Here is a 16,331-nt window from a genome sequence, read left to right as displayed (position 1 = left end):
TTGTCTTTTCTTTCAGTTGGGCAATCCTTCTTGAAGTGTCTAATCTCACCACATAGGTGGCAAACTGGGTTGTCTATCACATTGGCAGTTGATGTAATAAACTCAACCAGGATTCTATAGACGTGAGCAACATGGCCCTTCATATTGCACCTAGCACAAAGAGTTCTCGACAGCTATCACGATGGTGGTAGTTGTACTTGCTGCAGCGGGGAAGGTTTCCTAGGTATGGTCTTCTTGAAGTTGGGAGGGAAGGATTGACAGGGGTATCGACTGCCTCAGCTCGTTGCCCTTTGGAAGGACCTTGAGATGAGGTACTTCCCTCTTCGTTCTGGAACCTTCTCTTTAGTAAAGTTGGCTTAGGTCCTTGGGTGCTTGGGTATGCGGTTGGGAGTGTAGAATCTTCGAAAGTTTAAGTAATATCAGCTAAAATTCAACCTATCATCAAGTTCAGATCGACTTTACAGGATGTTCCTGGTTATTAGGAGTGTAGAATTTAGGACAGTGGTGCTCAGTTTTCCAGACGAGACATTAGATATGCGTGGAATCTAATTTTTTAGGCATGTTGTGCTGGTAGGGTTGGTATTTCGATGCATCCGAGTAGAGTCTTAGCAGCATTTCTTGATAACTTAAAGGTATTATCGAGATAGTTATGTATTGATAGAGTCCGTTCAATCTCAATAAAGGTATGGGATCTTATTTAGACGGTTTAGGAGGATGTATTCTGTTAGTCATCGAGGTTTGTCATTTTGTATAACTGTGGTACTTCGCCCCTTTTGGGTAAGGTTATGGGTTCCCTAAGGGTGTGTATTGTGATAAGTTCATTAGATTTTGTCATCAAGGGTGTATGTGCGGTACACAAGATAATAATGGAGCATTTTGATCTAATTATATGAATGGTTCTTTTTTGGGTTACAGTCTTAGAATTGGAACAAGATTACGACCGTTTATCGTATTCTCATGTCATGGGTGACCATGTTTTCGTTCAATTTTGTGTTGGTAGCAGCTGATATTATGAAAGGATTTGTGCGTGGAAACAGAAGGGTGGCATTGTTGTGCTAGGTTAACCTTTACAGGGACATTAATTTGGTTCCTGCAAGGAAGTGGAAAGAGGTTGAGTATCTTTAGTCCCCGTGGTGCTAGTCGTGAGTTTCTAGGTGAATGATGGAATGATGATAAGATCGGTTAATACCCAAAGCATTCCAAATATAGCTTGTAGACATATTGATCATGATAGTTATTTCTTCTTTTTGTGGTACTTTCGGTGTTGGTTCATTGTTGGAAGTCGGGATACTCGCGAACTGATTAGTTTGGATAAAGTGAGCAGTTAAGGCTTGTTAGGAGTATCAATCATACATCAGTAGTGTTTGCATTATAAATCCCATTTGTTCACTAGTCGTTATTAGGGGTTTGCTTACCAAGGTCGGGTATCGGTTATGGAGTCTCAAGTCATGAAGTTCATTATGAATGTTTCGAGTGATTTGCCAGGCGGTGGTACACCTGAGCTGATAAAGGTTGGATGTAATGTGAAAAATTCTTGGATTGATCATGTTTGCTTGTAGGAACAATGGTTGGTAATGGCGTGTCAGGGAGTTAAGAGTTTATTTAAGGTTTTTTGTACGTCTTATGAATTTGGAATTGGTTGAAATCTGTGATAGATGTGTTTTGAGTACTTCATTCCACGTGTTTGGTTCTGAAGTCTAGATCTGATGGATTCCCGGTCACGTGAAGCATATTGACAGAGTTGATTCAGTGACTATACATTTGAGAGTGTATGGCTCTATGGTTCTCACTAGAAGTTCGGTCCTATATCTAGGAAATTGTGGAATATGTTGGCATAGTATGTATATGTCTGTAATGGTTATCTAGTTTAGGCTTGTGTTGAGAGTCTCCTTGTTTTTGGATTAAGGATTCAACCGTAGTGATTGGCTATAAGTAAAGTTAAAGATTTTACTCGGCCGTTCCATCAAGTCAGGGCTTTGTCGGTGAAGGTGCAAGTGGCAAACTTCACCTTATCAGATTCCGAACACGCACAGATTTCAAAGATAGATTCGATTTTCTCGAACCATCGGGTCAGGGTAATGACACCTTCAGTGCCATCAAAGGGTGTGGGTTTCGCGTTCGTGAAGTCCTTGTAAGAACACTCTTTCCAGTATCCCTGGCTACTTTCCTGGTTTTGAGGCTGAATACCACCTCCTGGTCCGCCTGATCCAACGAGGTTCATTTGCGATATGGTACCAGCCACAGCAGCATTGACGGCTGCTTAAAACATGTCGGGATCAAATGGAGGGGGAGGTGGTGGTGGAGGAGGATTGTTGTTCTTTGAGCTGGGTCTTTTCTTTGGAGGCATCTTGATCTATAATAGCCAGGAAAGAGAGGATCATAAGTCCTCTGAATTGAATCAAGAGATATGGAATAAGAAATATATCTTGATGACAGATATAATGTTCTAGTAAGCGATAAAACAGGAAGGAGTTATCAAAGCAAATAAACTATCGCTAAGGAAGGAAAGAGTAGTAACATGTCACACCCCAAAACCGATAACGGCGGAATACGTTTCGGGGTGGATGACGTAGTGTACAGTATCATCAAATTGTATAATAGTAAAAACAAGAATCATACAACCATTTCATTTACATAGTAAGTGTATTTACAAGTGTGTTTTGTAATGTTTGACAAACACCAAAAGTAAACAAAAATAAGAGATGGGTCTTGTATCCTCCATCTTCTCCAAAAATTGCTGTTGTACCTGTCTATCTTTGTCCTGAAGATACAAGTTATTTTGAAAGGAATATCAGCATAAAGCTGGTGAGTTCATAAGAGTTTTAGTGTGAGTACTTGTATAAAAAGCATTAGAGTCATTATTATGAAAACTGAAGTTTGAAATCATAAATAGTGGTGAAACCTAGAAAATCCCATATTCTCCAGAACATTAAGTAATGTAATATAGTGAGTTATTCTTAGAGTATGTAATAGTGGTGCAGCATCCTTTAGTATTAGATACTTATTTACTTCGGGATATTACTTCATCTTTCTTTTAGTATTTTAGTGCGGTTATAGTGTCTTTCTTGTATGTTCCCAATAGTGTGAGTAATAGCGAACTCCCATGACCTTCCCAGTCATGCATAGTGTAGTAGAGTAAAAGCATCCCTGGGCCTGAGCGGCTCGGACTGAAGTTATCAGTCGGGATGTAATAGCGTCTGCCCCGTATAGATCTATACATATAGTGTCGTCTTCCTGTCGGAAAACTTCGGGCATAGTGAATAGCGTATAGAGTATCCCGTAGTGGATTAGTGAGTTATCTCATGATTAGTGCATTCTCTTGTATTATAGTGTAGTAATCTTTCGTATAACTTGTATTGTATTCTTTTATTAGTGTATTGCTTCATAATATAGAGAATTATAGTGGTGTAGAGTAATAGTGGAAACTAGGGATAGAGTCCTTAACTATACTCATTATAGTTAATTTAGTGTATGTAGTTCTAGTCAAGTAGTGATTCAGGTAATTAATGAATTAAGAAGTACTCATAATCTATACTAATATATGAGATATATAATTAAGAAATCAATGACAGTCGGAAGGATAACTACTACCCTAATTCCACAATCAAACAAGAAACAGGAAATAAGGCGAGTTATCGGTCCTAAGTCTTTCAAGTCTTACTTATATAAATATATTAGTATGATTACACTCTCATAAAGAGTTTTATTTAACGAAAGTATTGTACGAAAGGAACATTTAAAACTTGTTTGTTAATCCAAGATAGTTTTGAAAACAATTGACTCATTTATAAAGCATAGTGATAAATCACATGTGATTTGAACTACAGATTGGGAATCACATGTGATTAACTCTGAAATCTGAAAAATAGTTTTGTATAACTTTTCATAAACATGTATATTCAACTTGTATCTCCCCCTAAAACATATAAAACATTTGAAAGGTTCATTAAGGGGTATGAACTCACCTGAAATCGCGGAAATCGGGTAAATCGGGTAAATGTGTCGATTGAGCGTTTGGTACCCAATAACCTCTTGAGCACCTCCTAGGACCCTAATGTCCTATGAAATATGTATTTTACAAGAAGTTAATCATCTTGTGCTTTTCATTATAGTATTTGGACATTCTAGCATCGTTTTCGGGGTTTTAAGGCTTAGAAGGGTTCCCGGGAGTGTTACAAAGTCATGAATGATTTACGGGAGGGTCCACGAGCTCACTCCCTTGGAGTTTATGGCCCAAAGGCCATCCTTTGGGAGTTTACGGCCGTAAACCCCCTAGGTTTGGCCGTAAACTCTTGTGGCACTCCAAAGTGTATGTTTAAGGTCTCATTTCACTTCCTTGATTTAGTGGTATGTGTCTTTGGCTATTTTAAAGAATTACACATCATAATTTTTTATATTTTTGGGGAGTTTACGGCCAAGACTTGTTCTTGGGCCGTAAACTCTTGTAAACCCTTCAAGATGTATGTTTTATTTGTACAACAAAGTCTCATATACCTTAGATAAATCCTAGAAGGCCATATAGTGAGTTTGGGACAATTTGGCATATATTTTTGGGGAGTTTACGGCCCAACAACATCCTTGGTCGTAAACTCTTCATTTTGTGTCCAAATGTGAAGTTAAATGGTACAACACACTTCCAAAGGCCGTAACTAAATTCCTTACAAGTACTAGGGTAGTTTAGGGACTTGTTTGACACCAATTTTTGGGTGTTTACGGCCCAAGCTTAGCCTTGGCTGTAAACTCCTCTTTTTGCCATCAAATGATGTTGTTTGATGCATTTAAGCCTTCCTTGTTGTCAAGTCTAAATTGCTAAACACCCTAGATGAGTTTTGGGGGCTTTAAACAAGTGTTTTTGGGGTGTTTGAGGTGTTTACGGCCTAAGCATAAGCTTGGGCCGTAAACTCCTTTTTAAATGTCAAATCCTTGTGTTTTAGTGTCGAAAGTCCCCTAGGTTTATGCCTTAACTAGTCCATAAGCTTAAAAGAAGGAAAAACAAGGCTTTTGGTATGATTTTGGGGGTTTACGGACTAAGGAGCTTCTTAGGCCGTAAACTCCTTTATGGTCCTTGATTTTCATGATTTTGGACTCTAAAAGCAGTAAAGTATGATTAGATTAAGTTAGGGGATGAATCCTTACGTTTGGAAGTCGGAAATTCGCGGATTTGGAGTCGGTTTCGGGTCTAGAGAGAGAAAGTAGTGAGAGAGAGGTGTAATTGTGGTAAAAGAGTCCAATTGAAGTGTTCAAGTGTTTTTATATGTCTCGGGTATTGTACCCGATACACGGCAACCCGATGCTAAAGTTTAACGGGGTTAAAACTTTTTACCCGGGTGAAGTGGTTGAAAAGTAGTTATAACTTTATTTAGTTAAACGGGGTTAACATTTGCAAGTTATAATTACTCATGATAATACCGGAACATATAATTAACTAAATATTTATTTATTGACGACCCGAACAATACCGAGAAATAACATATAATGACGCATTCCGTTAGTGAAAATAGGGTTTGTAACGGGAATAGATTTGGGGTTGTCACATCATCCCCCCGTTAGGGAAATTTCGTCCCGAAATTTTAGAATTCATACATATAAGAGTTGCAGTTCAACTACGCGAAGAGATGGGGGTATTTGAGTTTCATTTGGTCTTCGCGTTCCCAAGTGAATTTCGGTCCTCGTTTGGTGTTCCACCGAACTTTCACAATTGGGATACGGCTTTGCTTCGTTCGTTTTACTTCTCGATCCATAATCTCAACAGGTTCTTCCACGAAGTTGAGGCTCTCATTGACCTCAATCTCGTCAAGGGGAATTACGAGCGTCTCGTCTGACAGGCATTTCTTCAAGTTAGAGACGTGAAAGGTAGGGTGTATGTTGCTTAGTTCGTGAGGTAGGTTGAGTTTATAAGCTACGGGGCCGATTCTAGCGGGAATCTCAAAAGGCCCTATGCACCTTGGGTTCAACTTTCCACGCTTTCCAAAGCGTATCGTGCCCTTCTAGGGTGAGACCTTCAACATGACTCGATCTCCCACCTGGAATTCCAAGGGTTTTCTTCGTTTATCGGCGTAGCTTTTCTGTCGATCCCTAGCGGCTTTAAGTCGTTCGCGTATCTGTACAATCTTCTCGGTCGTTTCTCGAATGATCTCCGGACCAGTGAGAGAGCTATCAAGAACTCTTCCTTTAGCTAGTTGAGTGTCACCCATCTCAGCCCAGCACAGAGGGGATCTACACTTGCGGCCGTAGAGGGATTCGAATGGGGCTGCCTTGATGCTCGTATGATAACTATTATTATAAGAAAATTCCACAAGAGGTAAGTGTGTGTCCCATGACTTACCGAAGTCAATTACACAAGCTCGCATCATATCCTCTAAGGTTTGAATCGTCCTCTCACTCTGTCCGTCAGTCTGCGGATGGTAGGCTGTACTCATGTCCAGCCTCGTCCCTAGTGCTTCTTGCAACGATTGCCAGAACCTAGAGGTGAATCTACTATCTCTGTCTGAGATAATAGAGATAGGGATGCCATGTAGTCATACTATTTCTTTAATGTATGTTCTAGTGAGTTTCTCCATCTTGTCCGTTTCCTTGATGGGTAGGAAATGTGCGGATTTAGTCAACCTATCGACAATGACCCAAATAGTATCTAATCCACCCGTCGTCTTGGGAAGTTTGGTTATAAAGTCCATTGTGATCCGCTCCCACTTCCATTCTGGTATCTCGGGTTGTTGAAGGAGTCCTAAAGGCTTTTGATATTCAACCTTGACCTTCGCACAAGTGAGGCATTTACTCACAAATGTGGCGATTTCTGCTTTCATGTTTGGCCACCAGTATAGCTTTTTGAGATCCAGATACATCTTATCTGAACCCGGGTGGATGGAGTAGCGAGTGTTATGCGCTTCCCTCATAACCAAATCTCTAAAACCTCCATGGCGTGGAGTCCAGATTCGGTCCATGAAGTAGTAGGCTCCGTCACCCTTAACCTCCAGATTTTTATCCATTCCGCGCAGAGATTCTCCCAACACGTTCTCGGGCTTTAAGGCTTCCAGCTGAGCCTCTTTGATCTGTGTGGAGAGATGCGAATGGATAGTCATCGTCAACGACTTGGTCTTTCGACCAGTATACTCCTTCCTGCTCAGTGCATCTGCTACTACATTGGCTTTTCCCGGGTGATATCTAATTTCACAGTCGTAATCGTTAAGTAGCTCAACCCATCGACGCTGCCTCATGTTGAGTTCTTTTTGGTTCATTATGTGTTGAAGGCTTTTATGATCAGTGTACACCACACTCTTCGTCCCATATAAGTAGTGTCTCCAGATTTTTAGTGCAAAAACAACCGCTCCTAATTCGAGGTCGTGCATAGTGTAGTTCGCCTCATGGGTCTTTAGCTGTCTCGAGGCATATGCGATAACCTTACCCCATTGCATCAAGACACAACCGAGCCCCTGGTTGGATGCATCACAGTATACGAAAAAATCTTCTGTCCCTTCGGGAAGGGATAATACTGGTGCGGTGCATAGGGCTCGCTTCAGGGTTTGGAATGCCTTCTCCTGTCTTTCCTCCCAGTTGAACGGTACTCCTTTCTGTGTCAGCATAGTGAGAGGTTTTGCAATCCGAGAAAAGTTTTGAATGAATCTACGGTAGTAGCCAGCGAGGCCTAGAAATTGACGAATTTCCGTAGGCATCTTCGGTGCTGACCAGTTCTCAATAGCTTTAATCTTGGAGGGATCCACATGAATTCCTTCTTCACTAACCACGTGACCTAAGAATTCGACTCTTCGGATCCAGAACTCGCACTTAGAGAACTTCGCATATAACTTTTCGGATCGCAACGTTTCCAAGACTTGTCGTAGGTGATCCTTGTGTTCTTCCTCGTTCCGAGAGTAAACGAAGATATCGTCAATGAAGACGATGACGAACTGATCCAGGTATGGACGACACACTCTATTCATCAAGTCCATGAATACTGCGGGGGCGTTGGTCAGTCCAAAGGGCATCACTACGAACTCAAAGTGTCCGTAGCGGGCTCGGAAAGCTGTCTTCGGAACATCTTCCTCGAGTACCCGTAACTGATGATACCCAGATCTAAGGTCAATCTTGGAGAAGTAACTTGCTCCTTGTAGTTGATCAAATAGAGCGTCGATACGAGGGAGAGGGTAGCAATTTTTAACCGTGAGTTTATTGAGTTCTCTATAATCGATGCACATCCGAAACGATCCGTCCTTCTTTTTCACGAACAAGACCGGAGCTCCCCAAGGTGAGAAACTCGGTCTTATAAAGCCCTTGCTGAGCAGTTCGTGGAGTTGACCAGACAGTTCTTGCATTTCGGCGGGCGCTAAACGGTAGGGCGACCTAGCTATGGGGGTAGCTCCCGGAATTAGGTCGATTCTGAACTCAATCTGACGTTTGGCAGGTAGGCCGGGAAGGTCCTCCGGAAAGACGTCAGGGAAATCGCATACTACGGGAATGTCTTTTGGATCTTTCGATTTCTGGTTAGTGTCAACGACATGGGCAAGAAAGGCGCGATATTCCTTGCGTAAGTATTTCTGAGCCTGAACACTGGAGATGATACGAAGGCTCGTACTCGGCTTATCTCCATATATCAAGAGGGTTTCGTGATTCGGAAGGTTCAGACGAATGGCTTTGTCAGAACATAGGATATCGGCGCAATGGAGACTCAACCAATCCATACCAACAATGACATCGAAATTTTTGATCGAGACTGGCATAAGATCGATTGGGAATGAGTGATCGTCTAACATAAGAGTGCACCCTATGTAGATTTCGCTAGAGCTTTCTGTTTTCCCATTAGCCATTTCTACGATGAATGTTTCTTTTAGTGGTTGAGGGATTTGTTTGAGTAAGTGTTTAATGTTATGATTTACGAAGCTTCTTTCTGCACCACTATCAAATAAGACACAGGCATAGGAGTTGTTGAGAAGAAACGTACCCGTGACTACTGTGGGATCTGCTACCGCTTCATTGTGACCGATAGCGAGTAGCCTTCCAGTTCCTCCAGCATTTGTGGTCTTTGGACAGTTTCTCTTAAAATGACCCGCCTCTCCACAGCCATAACAAGTTGGGGTCACTCCCGTACCAGGAACCTGCGTGATAGGTTTGGGAGGGGCCTTACAAAATCGGACAGTATGGCCTTTTCGACCGCAGTTGGAACACTGCAGTTCACGGCAGGCGCCGTTGTGATGGAAAGGGCACTTGGGACACTTGGGCAAGTTTCCACTGTAAGCTTTTGGCGGGGCTGGAGCAGCTGGAGTAGTCGGGGTGGTGGCAGCATGGACCGCCACAATTTGTTGGTCCCTTGAGGAGGTTTGAGTTTTCTTGCCTTTCATCTTATCCCATCGCTTCCTCTTTCTGTCAGATGAAGCGGGCGGTGCAGTGGTTGTTGTGGTTGCTGTCGCCGGAGTGGAGGAGATTTCGTGGTTGATCAGACTCTGGGCCAATTCCTTGGCACTATCAAAAGTTGTAGGGCGTGAAGCTAGAACATTTCCTTGATACGGGGGCACGAAACCCCAGATGTACCGTTCAATCTTCTTGTTCTCTGTAGGGATCATATTGGGGCACATAGCTGCCAAGTCGCAAAACCTGGCCGTATAAGCTGTTATATCGGTCCCCTTCATCTTGAGGTTCCAGAGTTCTTCCTCAAGTTTCTGAATTTCGCCCCTAGGGCAGTACTCTCCTCTCATGAGGTCCTTCAGAGTGTCCCAGCCCATAGCATTGGATGTGACCAAGGAAAGTGAACTAACATGGCCGTTCCACCATGTCAAGGCCCTGTTGGTAAGGGTAACGGTAGCGAACTTGATTTTGCTCTCCTCGGGACAAGAGCACATCTCAAACACCGCTTCGGTTCTTTCGAACCATCGAGATAATGTCAGAATTCCTCCAGTACCATCGAAGAAGGTGGGTTTACAGTTCATGAAATCCTTATAAGTACATCCCTGCACTCGATGATGGACTTCACCGAACCTGGAGTTACCACCGTTCGCATCCCCAGAATTCATTTGGGCCATGGCTGCTGTCACGGCCGCAGTTACCGCTGTTTGAAATAACACCGGATCGATCTGTGGAGGAGGGGGTGGTGGAGTAGGGGTTTGAGTTGCAGGTCTTCCTCTGGAGGGACGCTTTCGTGGAGGCATCCTTTACTGGGAGAAGTATAGAAATGATAGCAATAGTAAGGGCCTATTGCGAATATAAATAGAGTGTTTTGTGGACTAAATCAACATAATCCAAGATCAAGATGAGAGTTATAGCAATAGAGAAATCAACTGCCAATATATTGGTATCCATGATGCAACACAAGTTCATGAAAATTTGACCTAGCAATAGGTCTTACATCATACCATAGAGAAAAGGTTTGGCAGTTTAGAGGTTTGACTAGAGTACTTTCAAGCTAGGAATGTTTACAGATAATAGATCTATGGAACATAGAGTGGATAGGTTAATCCATTAAACAAAAGATAGAGGTAACTAGACGTCTTCTACTGGCGACGGTTACTTGTCTGGTGAATCCTCAGTTCTGCTAGCTGACGCATAACTTCTTGAAGGTGTCGATCATGAGTCCTTTGGCGTGCACGGAGTTCTCTAACTTCAGCTCGGGATGCAGCCAGCTGGTGCTGCAGAGCCTCGTTAGTCATCCTTGTCATGTCCATGGCTTCTTCGAGTTGGCGGATGCGAACTGTGTTGAGATTTGAGTTGGCATCCACTTCCACAACTCGACTTATTGCAGCTTGACCTTGCTCGACATTCCTGGCAATCCTTTGGATCATGATGGGCAGAATCTGATCTGCTGATCCACCTTCGTTTATGTTGTAGAAACTTCGGTCTCCATTGTATGGCGTGGGCTGACCCTGCTCTTCGCTCCATCTGTGCAAGGATATGGCCCACGTAGGAGTGGGGCCCTAAAATATCGGACGGGGGTTGGGGTTTGGGACTCCAGGGGGTAGGTTATTAACTTCTGGCTCAGAGTCGGAGTTATCTGGAAAGCCTTCTGCTCGGTGATCATCCAAGGGAATTGGGTGATCATCGTCCGACTCTTCACTGAGCCATCCCCCATTACCCTGGTTTGGGTAGTACGGGTCGCCAGGAGGGTGGAAGCCAGCCATGGTATCTATGCGAGAAAAGGGGAAAAGAAGGTTAATAGGCGTACTAACCTAAATTACTTATAAGACGGTCGTCACGAGTTGGACCAATACTTGCATAATTCATACTAATTACATGTGATTGGGGCAGGATAGTCCGTCGAATAAGTGACCCTAACTCTAAATCCACAACCAAACAAGGAACAGGAAGTAAAGCAAAGATCACAGATTCTAAGTCTATGACGCCCTAGTCACATGTAACCGGAAAGTATCCATTTAGCGACTATTGCTCCATCAGTAACGACCCTTTTTAGTTCTCACAGATGTATGTTTTTAGAGGTACAAAATACTCCTACAGTATTCTAATGTTAACGTTATTGTGGTAGCGTTGGTGAGTTTTAGACTTGTTGCAATACCACAACCAAACTTAGGCACATGCTAGTCACTCCCAGGAAAACGTAGTTGATCAGGCTACATCCCCCTAAATGTGACTATATGTCTCTAAGCTCAATTGTGCTATCCAACAATCTTAATACTTTTGTTTGGTTCTAGGACGATACTGACTTCTGTGTTTTATAGTGATGTGTATATATATATACTTAGTTAAATCTTTTAGATACTTAACAGTATATATTCTTGGTCAGAGTGTTTTAGTCCCGAAGTGTTTATAGTTCATATATCTTTTATAGGTTGATATACTTGATTCACTATAAACAATGCTCTGATACCAATCTGTCACACCCCAAAACCGATAACGGCGGAATACGTTTCGGGGTGGATGACGTAGTGTACAGTATCATCACAATTGTATAATAGTAAAAACAAGAATCATACAACCATTTCATTTACATAGTAAGTGTATTTACAAGTGTGTTTTGTAATGTTTGACAAACACCAAAAGTAAACAAAAATAAGAGACGGGTCTTGTATCCTCCATCTTCTCCAAAAATTGCTGTTGTACCTGTCTATCTTTGACCTGAAGATACAAGTTATTTTGAAAGGAATATCAGCATAAAGCTGGTGAGTTCATAAGAGTTTTAGTGTGAGTACTTGTATAAAAAGCATTAGAGTCATTATTATGAAAACTGAAGTTTGAAATCATAAATAGTGGTGAAACCTAGAAAATCCCATATTCTCCAGAACATTAAGTAATGTAATATAGTGAGTTATTCTTAGAGTATGTAATAGTGGTGCAGCATCCTTTAGTATTAGATACTTATTTACTTCGGGATATTACTTCATCTTTCTTTTAGTATTTTAGTGCGGTTATAGTGTCTTTCTTGTATGTTCCCAATAGTGTGAGTAATAGCAAACTCCCATGACCTTCCCAGTCATGCATAGTGTAGTAGAGTAAAAGCATCCCTGGGCCTGAGCGGCTCGGACTGAAGTTATCAGTCGGGATGTAATAGCGTCTGCCCCGTATAGATCTATACATATAGTGTCGTCTTCCTGTCGGAAAACTTCGGGCATAGTGAATAGCATATAGAGTATCCCGTAGTGGATTAGTGAGTTATCTCATGATTAGTGCATTCTCTTGTATTATAGTGTAGTAATCTTTCATATAACTTGTATTGTATTCTTTTATTAGTGTATTGCTTCATAATATAGAGAATTATAGTAGTGTAGAGTAATAGTGGAAACTAGGGATAGAGTCCTTAACTATACTCATTATAGTTAATTTAGTGTATGTAGTTCTAGTCAAGTAGTAATTCAGGTAATTAATGAATTAAGAAGTACTCATAATCTATACTAATATATGAGATATATAATTAAGAAATCAATGACATTCGGAAGGATAACTACTACCCTAATTCCACAATCAAACAAGAAACAGGAAATAAGGCGAGTTATCGGTCCTAAGTCTTTCAAGTCTTACTTATATAAATATATTAGTATGATTACACTCTCATAAAGAGTTTTATTTAACGAAAGTATTGTACAAAAGGAACATTTAAAACTTGTTTGTTAATCCAAGATAGTTTTGAAAACAATTGACTCATTTATAAAGCATAGTGATAAATCACATGTGATTTGAACTACAGATTGGGAATCACATGTGATTAACTCTGAAATCTGAAAAATAGTTTTGTATAACTTTTCATAAACATGTATATTCAACTTGTATCTCCCCCCTAAAACATATAAAACATTTGAAAGGTTCATTAAGGGGTATGAACTCACCTGAAATCGCGGAAATCGGGTAAATCGGGTAAATGTGTCGATTGAGCGTTTGGTACCCAATAACCTCTTGAGCACCTCCTAGGACCCTAATGTCCTATGAAATATGTATTTTACAAGAAGTTAATCATCTTGTGCTTTTCATTATAGTATTTGGACATTCTAGCATCGTTTTCGGGGTTTTAAGGCTTAGAAGGGGTTCCCGGGAGTGGTACAAAGTCATGAATGATTTACGGGAGGGTCCACGAGCTCACTCCCTTGGATTTTATGGCCCAAAGGCCATCCTTTGGGAGTTTACGATCGTAAAACCCCTAGGTTTGGCCGTAAACTCTTGTAGCACTCCAAAGTGTATGTTTAAGGTCTCATTTCACTTCCTTGATTGGTATGTGTCTTGGGCTATTTTAAAGAATTAAACATCATAATTTGTGATATTTTTGGGGAGTTTACGGCCAAGACTTGTTCTTGGGCCGTAAACTCTTGTAAACCCTTCAAGATGTATGTTTTATTTGTACAACAAAGTCTCATATACCTTAGATAAATCCTAGAAGGCCATATAGTGAGTTTCGGACAATTTGGCATATATTTTTGGGGAGTTTACGGCCCAAGAACATCCTTGGCCGTAAACTCTTCATTTTGTGTCCAAATGTGAAGTTAAATGGTACAACACACTTCCAAAGGCCGTAACTAAATTCCTTACAAGTACTAGGGTAGTTTAGGGACTTGTTTGACACTAATTTTTGGGTGTTTACGGCCCAAGCTTAGCCTTGGCCGTAAACTCCTCTTTTTGCCATCAAATGATGTTGTTTGATGCATTTAAGCCTTCCTTGTTGTCAAGTCTAAATTGCCAAACACCCTTGATGAGTTTTTGGGGCTTTAAACAAGTGTTTTTGGGGTGTTTGAGGTGTTTACGGCCTAAGCATAAGCTTGGGCCGTAAACTCCTTTTTACATGTCAAATCCTTGTGTTTTAGTGTCCAAAGTCCCCTAGGTTTATGCCTTAACTAGTCCATAAGCTTAAAAGAAGCAAAAACAAGGCTTTTGGTATGATTTTGGGGGTTTACGGCCTAAGGAGCTTCTTAGGCCGTAAACTCCTTTATGGTCCTTGATTTTCATGATTTTGGACTCTAAAAGCAGTAAAGTATGATTAGATTAAGTTAGGGGATGAATCCTTACGTTTGGAAGTCGGAAATTCGCGGATTTGGAGTCGGTTTCGGGTCTAGAGAGAGAAAGTAGTGAGAGAGAGGTGTAATTGTGGTAAAAGAGTCCAATTGAAGTGTTCAAGTGTTTTTATATGTCTCGGGTATTGTACCCGATACACAGCTACCCGATGCTAAAGTTTAACGGGGTTAAAACTTTTTACCCGGGTGAAGTGGTTGAAAAGTAGTTATAACTTTATTTAGTTAAACGGGGTTAACATTTGCAAGTTATAATTACTCATGATAATACCGGAACATATAATTAACTAAATATTTATTTATTGACGACCCGAACAATACCGAGAAATAACATATAATGACGCATTCCGTTAGTGAAAATAGGGTTTGTAACGGGAATAGATTTGGGGTTGTCACATAACATTCAGAATGCATTTCTACAATGTACTCGACTCTGGCTAAAATACTCCCATAGTAATTTATGATTCGCTGTATTGATGAATCATTGTTTGGATCTTAGGTAAGTTTTAGGCATGTTGCACACCATAGTCACTACCAAGCACATGTCGGTCATGTCTTGAATGAATATAGTTGATCAGGCTATATTGACCCTAGACACGACTATATAACTGCCCAGGTTTAACCGCAGCACACAACACCTAATTACTTATGTTTTGTTCTACCTTTAGTTACGGTTCCCGGTGGTTAGGTATACTTGTATACTTTTGAAAATACTTGTATATTAAACTATACTTTTAGTTCAGAGCACTTTGTCCCCTTAGTGTTTATAGTCTTATACCATGTAAGATTTGGTGTACTCGTTCACTATAAACAAGGGAACTGATACCAATCCGTCACACCCTGAAACCGATGGCGGAAACGTTCCGGGGCGGAGGACGTCATGTAAGTATCACAACCAATGTACATAGTAAGCATAGTAAACACGAAACATTACATAACATATACATAATTACATTTGTTTAAAAGTAAAGTGATACATGTTTTAACTGTACATAAGTTTGAACAAAAGTAAAGACGTGACTTTTATACACTCTGTCTTCTGCAAAAGATCGCGGGTACCTGTCTAATGTGGACCTGAGAATACAAGTTGTTTAAAAATCAGCATAAAGCTAGTGAGTTCATAAGAGGTTTGTTTTCTGAAAATTAACAAGTTTCCTTTGGTTTCTGAAAAGTTTGTTATCCAAGAAAATCCCATATTTTCTTATATGTAAAGTTTGGTTATCCATTTGTTATACGATCTGGTTATGTACAGTTTGTTATCCCAGGAAAAACACTTATTTTCGTTAAACGTTTGTAATCGGTTATCGGTTCTTAATATAATGTACAAGTAGCTATCATACTTTATGTATTTGTGTGAAGTTTCCTGAAAACCTGGTTATCCTTGAAAAGCACATTAGTTTTAACACGTATATAAAACTAATTAGTAAGTAGAAAAGTATTCATAATCTAAATTGTGGGTTCCATAACCATATAATAGACTAGATATGGCTCGAAACATGGGCCAATATCATTTTATGACTTTTTTCAACCATGAACCTTTCGGTTCAACTATAGCTAGCAACCAGGTGCGGGGTCATCAATCCCATATAGATCTATACACTCAAGTCACGCTCTCCCTCTAGGAGATTCTGGTTACGGGGGTAGTCCTACACTCTTGTAACTAGGGGGAGTGTTACCAAGGACGTGTCTCCATCCTTAAGAATAATGAATTTTAAAAGTAGTCCTTTACACTCGAATCTAGGGGGAGTATTACCAAGGACTAGTCTAGGTTCTATGTTTAATGTTATTGTTCCTCCATTCTCGTAACTAGGGCAGTGTTAAAGTTCTAAGTTCAATGTTATTAGTCCCTCACTCTCGTATCTGAGGGGAGTGATCTTAAGGACGTTTTAAAGTTCTAAGGAT

The sequence above is a fragment of the Lactuca saligna genome, chromosome 2 (genome assembly GCF_052625555.1).
Source record: "Lactuca saligna cultivar CGN05327 chromosome 2, ASM5262555v1, whole genome shotgun sequence".
NCBI lineage: Eukaryota > Viridiplantae > Streptophyta > Magnoliopsida > Asterales > Asteraceae > Lactuca > Lactuca saligna.
This window is presented reverse-complemented; position numbering follows the sequence as displayed.